We start from the raw sequence: 14,652 nt of genomic DNA, 5'->3' as shown, positions 1-14,652 counted from the left end.
GGTTTTCTGTTTTTTCAGTTGGCCTTTAAAAACAATTTATTAGTTAACCCCAAAAGTAAGAAAAATAGAGGCGGAGATATCTGCATCACATTGTACATATTTGTATGGACACTCTTTCCCCTTTCAAAACATTATTTTTAGGCAATAGAGAATCTCTACAATGAAGAGAGCGAGCCATACACGTCAAAAAAAAGCTACACAAGACTGTACCAACGCACTGATCTCTACTGTTTTTTGGGATAAGAAAATATGTTTTTTTAGATGACTCATTTCTTAGAGCGCCAAGCGCATCTTATCAGCAGACTTAAAACTCCAAAATTCATGACATTTAAAATTTAACTGACCTTATGCATATGGTTAACAAAAAGCACATGATTCAGAGCAGAGCCCGAAAATACATCACTCACAAAGAGCACCTATCACAAAAGTCCAAAAATACATCTCACAAAAAGCACCTATCACAAAAAACATCTAGCCTAGACGTCAATTTTTTGAACATATGAAAAATAACAAAATACAAACACGACATATTATCAGTTCGCTGGCGTCAGTTGCTGATAATTCAATGTTTTGGTGAGGACTTTTCGTTGTGAGCAGGAGGTGCTTCTTCTACAGACCAGAGGCTGGTGCTTGAAGATGCCATCCACAATAAATCCCAAATAACTATGTATATTCTTCTTGAAAGCGTTGCAGTACCCTCACTCCTTTCTGGGGACGAGGCAGTGGTTTTTTTCATAATTCTAATGAAAATGCAACTTTGAAATTTTTGTAAGGCAATATTTTTAATGCACATCATAACATTACATTTCACGTATAAGAACCCATCCAACTAAATTCATTGACTCAGATTTACTAACTAAACAACATAAATTCAATTAGTGACTTGCCATTTTTAGCATGGAGTCAGATCCATGATGAACTTGAAGTAATAGTTACAGAACAAGAACTAAATTCCTCTTCAATACTGGATTTAAAATGCATCGAAGCATCGAATCTCCACTTTAAATCCATGACAAAATACCTGTCCATTTGCTACTTAAACGAGACTGCATTTTGTACACATTTGTTTTTGCTGTGGTATTTACAAAACAAATACAAATTTCAAATATCCATTTTATGCACGTTGAATTGAAACTTTGATACAATTGATTAGTGAAGCTCACACTCTTGTGAAACAGATGAGCAAAACTGGAATTTACTACCTGACTTCCTTGAAGTACTCTCCTTCCCTTGAGTCTCACAACGCTGCAAGGGATTTCACATAAAAAAGAGTTCAGTGCACGAATGAAAACAAAAATCAACCACACTAACCGTGGTAGAAATTGTACCTCCACTAATCAGAATATATCGGTGGGGATGTGACCACTATTAAACTTTTGGGGGAGCAGAAGACCTCAGCCAACGTTGAAACAAAGTGCCTTTTTTATCCTTTCTCCCACAATCTTCGCCCACTTTCTCCGTTAAAAATTCAGGGTTCAAGTGCAAAAATCCCAATGCCATCTTTTTGTACCTTCAACTATCCTCACCCCTTGATGTTCATCTAGTTATTTATTATTTTTATTGAATTCTTTTTATTCATTTTACTGTGGCATGTTTTTCATTTTCATATTATCTATAATTTCCATATTTTAGATTATTGACCCTCCTTTTTATTTGCCATTTTATCCTTTTATTGTTATTATTTTTAACTTTTAACTTTAGTAAATTTATTATTATAATATATTTTTTAAATCGAGCATTTTATTATTATAGTTTTTTTTAGTTTGAAGGTAACAATTTAGTTAGTGAATGAGTTGTTTACATTCATACTTTAAGTGGTTTACATTTGTAATATTTTGTGTTTGCATTTTGGTTCAACATGATTCACTCGACCATTATTAGCAAATGGAGCCTTGAGGCCACCACCTTGTAACTTCTCAAAAATATCACCATGGCCAATTATGTCCTATGAGGAAACACAACCATTGCGTCATTACTTTTCACTAATCACAAAGGGCTGGTGTCCCTTGGAATATATATGGGAGTAAGATACCCTATTATCTCCCATTTGTTGGTCGAAGTATTATCTTTTTGTTTGAGTTCTATGCCCATAGGAAGGCTTGGTTCGATAAGAGACTATCATGTCACTGTACACATGTTCAATACAAAAGTCACATCTTTGCTCGACATACACAATCGATATATTCATATAGAAAATCCAAAGGCACCATGACATCCCCATGTATGGTGGGATCAACCATAATTCCATGATGAAATGTGTAATTACATTATATTAACCACATGGATTCGACTTCAAGGTGTTACAACTTCCATGTTATATCACATCATATCCATAGTGTATCACTGCATCATAATTAATAGAGTTAAAGACCAGCCTGTTACTCACCATTTTGTGGGTGATATCCCTAGGAGAAATTTTTTGTCCAAGAGGTTGATGCAGCTAAAAAGAAAAGAAAAAACATAATTTGGCTACATTCAATAGAAAAATATACCACAAAATGCAAAATATGGCCAGGACAAACACATTTAGCGCATGGGCAAAAGCCAATACATGAGCTCTACTCCATCGTCATGGCCATCACCTTGGTTCCTACAGGTTTTATTAGCCTCTTTCATCATATAGGAACCCATGATTATCCTAACCCCTGGTGGGCAATGAACCGCTCTACCTTAAAAGGGGGTATCCACTGCTATATCTCACACATCATGCTCTTATCCTTTGAGCCCCGGACAATTAATCAAAGAAAAATCATAAAAATGTAAAAGACATATAAAGAAGGCTGGAAAAATCAACGCAGGGGCACTTCATGTATCCTGATTGCTCCCTCTTATACATTATATACCCAAGTGTGGACTTCCCTTTATTGGCTACCCTTGTTCCCCAATATGTGGTCCAGGGTTGCCACTTTTCATCCCCTACTTCATTCACTTTTCTATCACATACCACTACCTTTTCAAAGATGTACCTTGAACATATTATCCCCTTTAGAAGTAGAAGCCACCTAATAAGTGTTAAAATTGGCAATTAGGGCCAAACTCCACGTGGGTAATCCTATTTATGGTAGCTAATATTTTTCATGGATTCCTCTCTTTGAGAGGTGTAGGGCTATTTGGGCATGATAGGGTTGTTCTTAAGCTTAGTTTGCAGGGCAGAAGAAGCCGTAGAAAAGAGGAGCAAGGGTTTGTTGTTTAATGACTGTTTGGGGCACTGATTGAGGGGACTGAAGTTACAGTCCACTGTTGGGCTAGGCCGCAGGCCATAGCAGTTGGAGGCCTATAGGAGCTGCGTTCAGGGAGGATAACAACCCTATGAGGCAGCGTATAGTTGGAGGGACTATGTGAAGGAAAGTCGTTGTCAATAGGTGCGTTGTTGGGTGTATTTAGGGTGTTGTAGCAGTCAGAGTTTGTGCCCTAACCAGTGACCAGATTTGCCAAGAAAAGCACCAGTCTTTGCAGCATGTAAAAGGTGCCTTAATCTGTGATGCAACGAAGGAAGGAGGATTGCAACCTCATTGTGTCATCTTCATGGTGAAGATCTCTGATGTCTGATCTCCTATTTGGCAAGTCAGTATTGACTTTAATTCATTGTACTCTATCTCTATCTCTCTGCTGAACTATTGAAGAATATAAAAAGAATTGATCAAGGGTTTCCCCACATTGGGGTTTGTCCTTGGCTAGTACCACATCTTGTGTCCTCTTGTCTTGGCTTGTTTTCTATTGTTTATGTTTACGTTCTATTTGCATTTTACTATCATGCTGATGTGATTGCTAATCTAAAAATTGATATTGAGCTAATAAAGAATTTTGAAGTAAATTGCTCTTAAACATAGAACAGACCAAAATTAACATGGTATCAGAGCTGAGGTGAAGACAAAGCCCAAGCAAGAGTGAAAGGGCAATCACCGAAGACAATTGGAAGAACAAGAAGTGTTGGATTGTGTGAAGGGTAAAATCTCTGAGCCTCCATCAAATGCACCCTCTACTACAAAGAACAAGTACAGCAAGGGTGAAGTCAAAGCGAAGAAGATTATCAGAGATTCCATTGACAAGCGTCTGGTGGCCTACATCTCTGATTTGAACACCTCCAAGGAAATCTACGACAGATTGGTAGGCATGTTCAAGGTTAGTGATGCAAATCAAATTTTGTTCATTAAAAATAAGTTTAAGGATATTAAGAAGGGCAAGGACGAGGATATTCAATCCTACTTCTTAAGGATCACTGAAATCAAGAATGATTTTCTATCGATTGGAGAATTCATATTTGACAGGGAACTTACTATCACTACCTTCGGAGGGCTCCCACTCGAGTGGTATATATTTAGAACCACTATTCTCAATAATGATCGAATTCCGGGATTTGAAGAATTGATGTCAAGATGCATTCATGAAGAAACAAGAATGGTGGAGCAAGAAATGCCTTCTAATAGAGGCAACCCCACTGCTTTCTCCGCTCATGCCATAACGAGAAATAATGTAGGGTCTAAAGGTCACTTCAATGGAAATACTAGATCTCAGGGTGGAAGGAAGAGCAGGTGCTTTGTTTGCAATAAGTTTGTCCATTATGCTAGGAGTGTCCAAATAGAAGGGACACATCACATGATGATGATCACAATCATTCCTGGGGCAACTTCAACAACAACGATCGAAGGAATGACAGGTACAATGGAAAAGGAAAAAGGAATGTAGGTCATCAAGGAAATGGTCGACCCTCCAAGAAAGTCAAGAACTCCAGGTATGAAGAATCAAATGTTGTTTCCGATAAACAAAAGGAGTATTATCTTATATCAGCTCTCTCCACTACCTCTCCTTCGGACACTTTGGGAAATTGGCTTATTGATAGTGGTGCTTCAAGGCACTTCACCAGATACAAGGAAGCTCTCTCTAATTTGATAGAGAAGGAGACAAACTTGGAGATTATTCTTGGAGATGATGCCACCAATGCCGTAAAGGGTGTAGGGAATGTTACTCTTCAATTAAATCAAGGTAACACGATTCATTTACAAAAACTTTTTATGTACCTGATCTCAAGAAGAACCTGATGTCCATTTCGGCAATGGAAGACAAAGGTTACAAGGTGGCATTCATTGATGGAAATGTACTTGTTTAGAAAAGGAATTTTAAAGATTCTTTTACTCTTGGGTTCAGGGCTGGCACTTTGTATCAAGTTGCAGGAAGTCCATTGGGGACCATGTCTTGTGAGCTATTTGGACATGTGCTGGATACCACCGTGATTCTCTGTGACAACCAGACTGGGATCCGATTATCAGAGACTCCCATATTTCATGATCGCTCCAAGTGCATCGATATCAGGTACAATTTTATCTGGGATATGGTACAACGAGGAGAAATAAGGCTCCATCACATTGGGACTGATTTGCAGGTTGCCTATATTTTGACGAAGCCCCTGGGAAAGGTCAAATTCTTGACTTTTCGAGATCGGCTAGGAGTCGTGGAGAGACCCTCCCGTAAGGGTCCTGTATGATATGGATATTGAGCTCTGGGGGCTCTAGGGGGCTTGGGGTACTTCTTGGAGCGATAAGCAACCATAGGGAGAGTGGTTCAACCTTCCCCTAGTGGTTTTCTATGTAGGCAGGATGAGTGGTTCATCCTTCTCCTGCCGAGACACAATCATAGGGTGAGTGGTTCAGCCTTCCCCTTGTGATTTGTTGTGTACAGGGTGAGTGGTTTAGTTTTCCCTTGGGATACCCCCGGTGACATGTAAGCAGGATGAGTGGTTCATCCTGCTGAGACATCCTACCCATGCAGTCTGAGACTCATGGGAAGTACCTCTCATCTGGCTAATGAGTAGGGAAATGAGGATAGGGGCCATAGTACTATCGATGGATGCATCGTGTACTACCATACTTCATATGTTAGAATGATATTGATATGGGATCAATTGGAACTGACTTCGGGTCAGTAAGAGTGGTATGAGACACTCTTTATTTGGAACTGATTTTCGATCAGTGAGAGTGGTATGAGACACTCTCTTTATTCGAAACTGATTTCAGATCAGTAAGAGTGGTATGAGACACTCTCTATTTGGGACTGACTTCGTGTCAATAGAGAATGGCATGATACATTCTCGATCACTTCTTCTTCTTCATAGTTCAACAGAGCAGAGCAGTGCAGGGCACTACATTGATGGAAGAGATAGTACATATTAGTAGATGGAGTTCTCCCTAGTTTGAGAGGGAGTGCTAAAATTGGCAACTAGGGCCAAACTCCATGTGGGTAATCTTATTTATGGAAGCTGATATTTTTATTGGATTCCTCTTTTCGAGAAGTGTAGGATTGATCTAAAGATCATCCGATTCCGACATGTATTTATGGAGATATGAATTTATTTGTATTATTTGACAATTTGTCAAGGTCAGCCAACAAGCAAATTACCCCAGCTCAACCTCAACGTTGCATTATAAATAGAAGAGTCTTCAAGTCATTTGAGACACACACATCTCTTGTGATCTCTCTCCACTCGTTTGGGTTTGGTGGAAAGAGAGGTCTAGAGGGAGAGCCCTAACTGTTGTCCTAAAGGAGATCAAGCCACAGTCATGAAGAAGCCCTAGACGCAGCAAGACAAGGTGCCCTAGCCACAGTGAAGGAAGGGTTCTAGATGCAGATTGAAGGAGATCTAGCCACAGTTAATTGATGCCCTAATTCGCTGTTAAAAGATGCCCTAAAACACAGCTAAAGGAGACCCTCATTCTCAGCTAAAAGGAAACCCTAAGCCGCAGTAAAGAGTAGCCCTAGCCACAGTCAAAAGGAGGCTTATACGCAGTCCATAAAGGCCCTAAATGAAGGCCCTAATCCACAGCATAAGAAGGCCTAAAGTCGCAGTTTGTGGAGCCCTAAAACACAGCTAGAAAGTGACCCTAAGACGCAGCAAGAAGTGTGGACCTAGCCGCAACAAAAGGAGTACTACAACAACGTGAAGGATCTGTGATAAAGCCACATTGCTGTAGGTGACAACGTGGTCTATTTCAGGGCTATTTGGGCATGATAGGGTTGTTCTTAAGCTCAGTTTGCAGGGCAGAAGAAGCCACAGAAAAGAGGAGCAAGGGTTTGTTGTTTAAGGATTGTTTGGGGCACTGATTGAGGGGACCAAAGTTACAGTCCACAACTGGGCTAGGCTGCAGGCCATAGCCAGTGGTTCGAGGCTTGTAGGAGCTGCGTTCAGGGAGGATAGTAGCCCTATGAGGCAGCGTATAGTTGGAGGCACTCTGTGAAGGAAAGCTGATGTCAATAGGTGGGATGTTGGGTGTATTTAAGGTGCTATAGTAGTTAGAGTTTGTTCCCTGACCAGTGACCATATTTGCTAAGAAAAGCAACAGTCTTTGCAGCATGTAAAAGGTGCCTTAATCCGTGATGCAACAAAGGAAGGAGGATTGCAACCTCATTGTGTCATCTTCATGGTGAATACTGATGCCTGATCTCCTATTTGGCAAGTCAATGTTGACTTTAACTCATTGTACTCTATCTCTATCTCTTTGCTGAACTATTGAAGAATATCAGAAGAATTGATCAAGGGTTTCCCTACATTGGGGATTGTCCTTGGCTGGTGCCACATCTTGTGTCCTCTTGTCTTATACTGTTTATGTTTATGTTCTATCTTCATTTTACTATCATGCTAATGTGATTGCTAATCTGGAAATTGATATTGGGCTAGTAATGAATTTTGAAGTAAATTGCTCTTAAGCATAGAACATACCAAAAATTAACAATATGATACTTGGTTAACCCCATTGGAGTTTGGAGACATTAGCACATGCCAACGACCATTATAGAAGGGCCTGCCATTATGAAATCCCCACATGTGGTTTATGGTTGGTAAGTTCTTTTACTCGATTTCTCTAATGACTTGTTGTACTGGAAGGCTAGGGGACACATTGGATCTTATGCAGGATTGCAGATGGTCTCCATCTTGGGTTTGGTCTCCTTATATGGGGTCCTAACCTTTTAGAGGGATACATAGGAAAATGTAGGGTGTGCATTGAGAGCCATGGGCCTCCACAACAGTAGACAACACTCCATGGATCCTTGAGGATGTTCAGAGATTGCTCGAGATTCACCTGTTGTACGAGGAAGATGCACTTGGTTCACCTTTGCCCAGCCAGCCCCATAGATGTACCATGCACTTGGCAGTTGACCAAGGACTTGTAGGATGATGTGTCATCACCTACACCATCATCAGAGCCTTTACAGATGATCTACAGACCTCTTAGACTTATTTAGAGACCCATGAGATTATTATTGTGCCCCCACACCCACTGGGAGCACCACATGTTTATTGTTTGGAGAACAAAGGGCCAATCTCTTGTCCATCACTTTTGAAGGTCCTATTATTCGTTATGTCACCTAAGGACCTTATCATGCCTCTTGGAGGACCCTAGGACATGCATTATTTATCATTTAACCTCCTAAGAGGCTAATTATTTCGTTTGTGAGCTAGTTTGGTGGGCTTGTCACCAAAAGTTAGGTTATTAGCACATTATTTTATTTTTGGGGCTTATGTAGGCCTAGGAGATTAATTCAAGCTCCTCATTACTATATAAATACAAGTGAGATGATTACATTTTCCCATCATCACTTTGGATTAAATCTCTCCTCTTTACACAATTTCACTTTTTCTTAGACGATGAATTAGAGCTTTATGGATGAATTTTGATGTTTGGATTTGGTTTATCTCATCTTGGACCCTCTCTATTGTCAAATTATTGATGGTTGGATATGTTCTATTACATGTAAGTACAAATTTTTAAGCTATTGTTATTTTACTTTGTCTTATACATTAGATTGATATTTCACTCTTTTTAGGGCTAATTGTTGCATGCATTTACTGCTTAAATTATGGAATTTTGTCTTTATAGAGCATCTCTCAATGTATGGGCCATGTAGTTTTGAATGAAATTTCCTAGGGATAATTTTATCACTGAATTCATCTTGATAAGCCATCACCTTTTGCAAGTCGAAGTATAAAGCTGTAAGGTTTCTTCCCTTTTGCATAGAAGACAAGAGAAGTAGTCTTAAGGCCTCCTTGATTAAGGCATTGATCTACCAAGAGGTGGTCATTAAAAAATTAACTATTTTTCACCTTCTTCTAGGTCTAGCTAAGTTGGGTCACTTAGGGCATCACTTTCCCGACAAAGTAGCCCTATAAAAGGTTCGATCTCCTAGTCTCTCCTACGTTGGTGTGTCCTCAATACCTCCAATTTTGAAGCCATTCCGACGGTGGAATTGCGAGATAACCCAAGCCCTAGCTTCGAGATCAAACTTTTCCCTAGCATCCCCAAGGCTAGTGCCTCGTAGGATCAATTTGACACCTTTAAGTGAAAATTATTGCTTTGATTCTTTCCCCCTCCTTGTATGGGTTAAGAACATCATTTGTTGCTAAATTCTTGCCCCTTAACCTAGGCTGGGGCCACTTGGTCCTGTGTTGTCATGCACATTTGAAAAGTCAAATCTTCAAGAACCATTCAGAGAGTCAAGTTCAATAAGGATTTTAGGATTGGGAAACTCCATATGGCATATTCCTCTAAAGCTAACCCTTAAGTTCTCATCTACTTCTCATAGAAATCTTTGTACCTTGCTTAACAAACAAAAAAGTTTTATCCTTGAAACCCCTTCTAGGAAAAGGATTATAAGGGTCACTTAATATCAATTGGTTGATTAATCCTTTACAAGTGACCTCCTATACATACTGGATCTCCTCCCATCGGTGGAATTCCGTAAAGAATAGGGAGTCTTAGCTGAGGTGACAGTGGGCTAAGCCTCCATCATTTCCCTTTAGGAATCCCTTTTTATGACCCCTGCTAGTTTGAGTGGTAACACAACCTAGATCCATCTTAACCCTGGATCTATCAAGCGCTGAGAGGGATCAAATCTCTCGAGGTGAAAACCTATTTTTTGAGTGCAAAATTTGAGGAAAGGTTTGCACCTTGAGAGATTTGATCACTCTCGACGCTTGATAGATCTGGGGTTTAGATGGATCTATACTGGTTATATGATACTATATAATATCTATATTTTTATCTGTATCCCTTTCTTATTCCCTCTCTATCTCACCCCCCAAACATACACACGTTCTCTCCATATTTATATCTCTCTATCACCCTCTGTCTTAAATTTATTCTCATGCATCTCGTGATATATATATATATATATATATATATATATATATATATATATATATATATATGCTCGATTATTAGTGGTTTATTTTTGCAGTTACTAGATAAATATTTGCAAATATACTTATTCAGAATTCAAGAGCATTCACACAATATTCAAGAACCAACACATGAAGACACCAAATATAAGTGGAAACCCATTAGGGAGAACACTACGAACTTTTGGCTGAAAGTGATGTGAAGGAAAACTCCTACTTCCCAATTACCCAACCTATAAGAGGCTTCTACCCCAAGGAAGCTCCAACTCCCACAGTTTTTTGCATGCTACCATGCACAATTTTTTTTCTCCTACCTCAATAGGCTACAAAATGTTCTTTATCAAGCTACAACTGGAAAGGAGACTGCAATTTCCCAAGCACAATACAAATTCAAGTGTTCTGGTTACCTCATATAAAATTCCGCTGTCAAGTCTGTTGCACACCTTCTCTACTTCTTTTCCACAATTATGTTCCTCTTCTGTTGCTACTCGTGAACCCTCTCATACAAACGACTTAGCTCCAAAATTCCTTTTTCCATTCAACAATGTAAATTTTATAAGCATGGCTCATTCGCTGTCTGTATTCTCTTGGGAAATGAAATGAAGCATTGCCTCTTGGTCTTCTAAAACTATTCACTACCTGTCTCTTCATTTTCAAATCTAAAGAGCTGAATTTTGTAACATAAAACAGAGCTGAAATAATATAGCTCAACAATAATGATTACAATAGACAAATCATATTTGTATTGGCTACATTTTCCTACCTTGTACCATACAATTTTCTTGTTTAATGAAATCATATGTTTTCCAGCTTGTGTTTCAATATATTTCTCATTTTTCATCAATGACAACCAATCAATAATGTTTAGTCTTCACACTAATTATCATAGCCTTTGCACTTCACATCATTTTCAACCTTTGCATTCCAAGCAATATTTCAACATAAATTAATATTAACACAATCAACACCAATCAACACCAATCAATTAGATCAATGACCTTAACATGATCATTTGACATAAATGCTAACATTATCAACATTCTCCCCCTTTGGCATTGATTGCAGTCCGAGAATACCTTTGTTTATGCCTCTGCCTTAAAAAAAACCTTCATTACCTCCCCCTTTGACATCAATGGCAAGGGATTTTAACGCTAACAAGAGTAAAAATTTCTTCTCTCTTGCAAGTAGAGGCTTCGACAAACTTATTAACATGTAATCAACTAATTCATAAAAGCAATCAAGGCCTCAATCCATAAAAGCACATCCATTATTAATGCCAAGTATTAATGCAGTGTCAATGGGCAATGTGGTGTTCTTTAATTGCAAAAGTTGCTCCAAACCCTAAAGCTGCTCCAATTAACATTATGAGCACTGCTCCAAATTGTAAACTCTTCAAATGCTTTATATTGGAAAAACTACCATATTTCTTGAAATATATAAATATATAAACATAAATGACTATATGAACACATTATAGTATACATGTAATACCATTGTAATATATTAAAATAATTTTCCTTCACTGCTCTCCAATAGAGATACCAATGTTGTCCAATATACAAGTATTACTTCAAATAATAACCCAGAGAAATAATAAGCTGCTCCAAATAAACTTTTAGCAAGAGAGATAATAAGTTGCTAAAATAAATAGGTTTCTCCATAATATTGAACACATAAGAGTGTGATAGACTTTTTGCAAGAGAGATATATTTCGTTGTTCGAAAGAAATAAATAATAAGTTGGTATTAATGCTGCTTATATATCCAACGCTGCTTCTAACACTCCTAGCAAAATTAACTCAATGCTGCAATCCAACTTTGTTTGGAATACCAAAAAGCTGTAACACTGATGCAATATCAATGCTGCAAGTTATTGACGTCACAAGAGGCTCCATGTTAACGTTCAGAGCATATGTTAACATTGGGGCATAAATATTAAAGCTGGAGCATTTGTATATTAATTTTGGAGCATGTATTAAACATTGGAGCATCACTGTAATAATGCTAAAGGCATTTATATGTATAACGTTGGAGGCATTTGTCACAATGCTGGAGGCATGTATGTATTAAATGCTGGAGGAATGTATGCATATAACGTTGGAGGCATTTTTAATAATGCTGGAGGCATTTTTAATAACGTTGGAGGCATTTTTAATAATGCTGGAGGCATTTTTAATAACGCTGGAGACATGTATTTATATAACGCTGAAGGCATTTGGAATAATGTTGGAGGCATTAATATTATATCATATTGTAAACCATGTATTAATAACATTTTCAGCGACAATATTAATGCTGCCAATACATTATTAACACCGCCAACTATTAACACCACCAATACTGCTGTACAAAAAAAAGCCTAACAATAATACTAATGGTGTTGTAAAAGCTGCATTAACTTTTATTCATTCTTTTCATTACATATAGGAATGATTTTGAGCACTCAATTCTCTTTGGCCTACCATTTCCTTCCTTGAAGTGTTTGCCATACTTTTTCAATCTTCTTGATGTTTTAGGGTTCTTTTTCATTTTTCGTGCTTTCTAATGTATGCAATTACTCAATACAGGTGATGCCTTTTTCAATGGCATTCACTAGTGACTTTTTATTTATGATGGGATGCTTTAGAATTTTTCTTAGTATTGGGTACCTATGAAAAGTAGTGACTGTAGATAATATGGTCTGCAACATTGAATGATTATCCATTTACTTGTTATGAGATAGATGAGCCTTATTTTATACAAGACTTGTTTGCATAGACATGGAAAAATGCTTTCTCTAATTGAAGCAAATTCTTCTTTTGCAAGTTTCCTTGGGTTAAAATTGGTTTAAGGTTTTTAGCATAGCCACATATCAAGAGAATGCCTCTTTGAATTTAAATGTTTAGATTTAGAGCAGTTAAAAACTCCTTGATTCTACACTTAAATCCTTATGAGATTGTGGATCTTCATATGATATAAAATATATTTTCTTCATCTATGTTGCTAATGCTTTTCAAGGGATTTCTTTTATTAATGATGAATACACTTTTTTCTTTTTGCAAATAGAATCCAAAACTTTGTGTTCATAGTAACGACACTGAAGGATTTAGAGAATTCCTAGTGATGCAATGAAATGTACCAATGTAGATTAATCATTCATTGACTTTAATCACTTGTTGGCCTTCTGATTGTAGAACCCATTTAGTAGTCTTCTTCAATAGTAGTTTTTGCAATCATGGAGAATATAAGCATACAATGATCCTTTACGCCAATGTTGTACTTGATTATTTGATTATCTGCTAACCCTTCTCAATAGAACTTGAAAATAATATGGTCAGATGATGACCTCATGATACTTCATGATGAGAACTAATAGTAACCAAACATACATATGTATAAGATGCACTCTTTTAGACTTGATGCCACAGTGCTTTTGCTTTCATATAATTGCAAAGGTCTCATGTTTTTGCTTACTTCATAGACCACATGTCAGCTAAAAACATGAGTCATCATAATGTACATTGATGCATTCTATATATATATATATATATATATATATACATTTAGATTCATTAAAAGCTGAAGAATTTTGAGAAAATTACGATGATGCCAATATACAATGAGTTAGACTCATCTTTCAACATGATCTGACTAGATATGAAAATGTCTAACATGACTATGTACATTTGAGAATATTTATTTACATGCTTATATACATGATATATACATATGTACCCCTTTTTGTCACAAAATTTTGCATTAAAGAATGAACTTTTGAATGATGAACCTGATTGATCTTTCTCATGAAGAAGATGACTTGATCTCACAATTTGATGATGGTCTCTTGTTCTTGTTGCTTATTGATTACAAATTATTGACATAATCATATGTTTCTTGTTCCTCTTCTTTACTCCTTCCTGCTCATGTAATCTCCCCCTTAGATTGTTCACTTAATTTCATATTTTCTATAATGTTTTAGGTTCTCTGGTTGAAGTCACATTAGTGAGAAGAATCTGACGGGACTATCCCTAATTTGTTTCTTAGATATTCAAATGGTTATCTAGCAAGAGGCTTTGTAAATATATATGCTATTTGTTATTTTGTGGGTATGTATTCCATGTTCATTATTTGCTCAACCCCTTGCTCTCTGAGAAAGTGGTACTTAATAGGGATATGTTTAGTCTTTGAATGAAGCACATGATTTTTCGAAATGCTTATTGAACTTGTATCGTCACATTTGATAGATATAAGCTTATTGAAGTTTACCTTCATATCCTGAAGTGTCTGCTTCATCCAAAACACTTATGTGCAACAAGATGTGTTATGAAACCAGCTCACAAAAAGATAGAAAAGATAGATGAATGCCTTATAAATAAGCCTCTTCGAGGGGGCAACCTCCTTTACATTATACAAATGAATAATTCTTGGATGATACAAATGAAAAGACCTCCTTTCTATATACAAGAGTCTAAGGGGTCATAATATAATCAGAGCCGACATAACAAT

The sequence above is a fragment of the Pinus tabuliformis genome, chromosome J (genome assembly GCF_031772625.1).
Source record: "Pinus tabuliformis cultivar Carrire ecotype Pingquan chromosome J, CPIR1, whole genome shotgun sequence".
NCBI lineage: Eukaryota > Viridiplantae > Streptophyta > Pinopsida > Pinales > Pinaceae > Pinus > Pinus tabuliformis.
Note: the sequence above shows the minus strand (reverse complement) of the source record.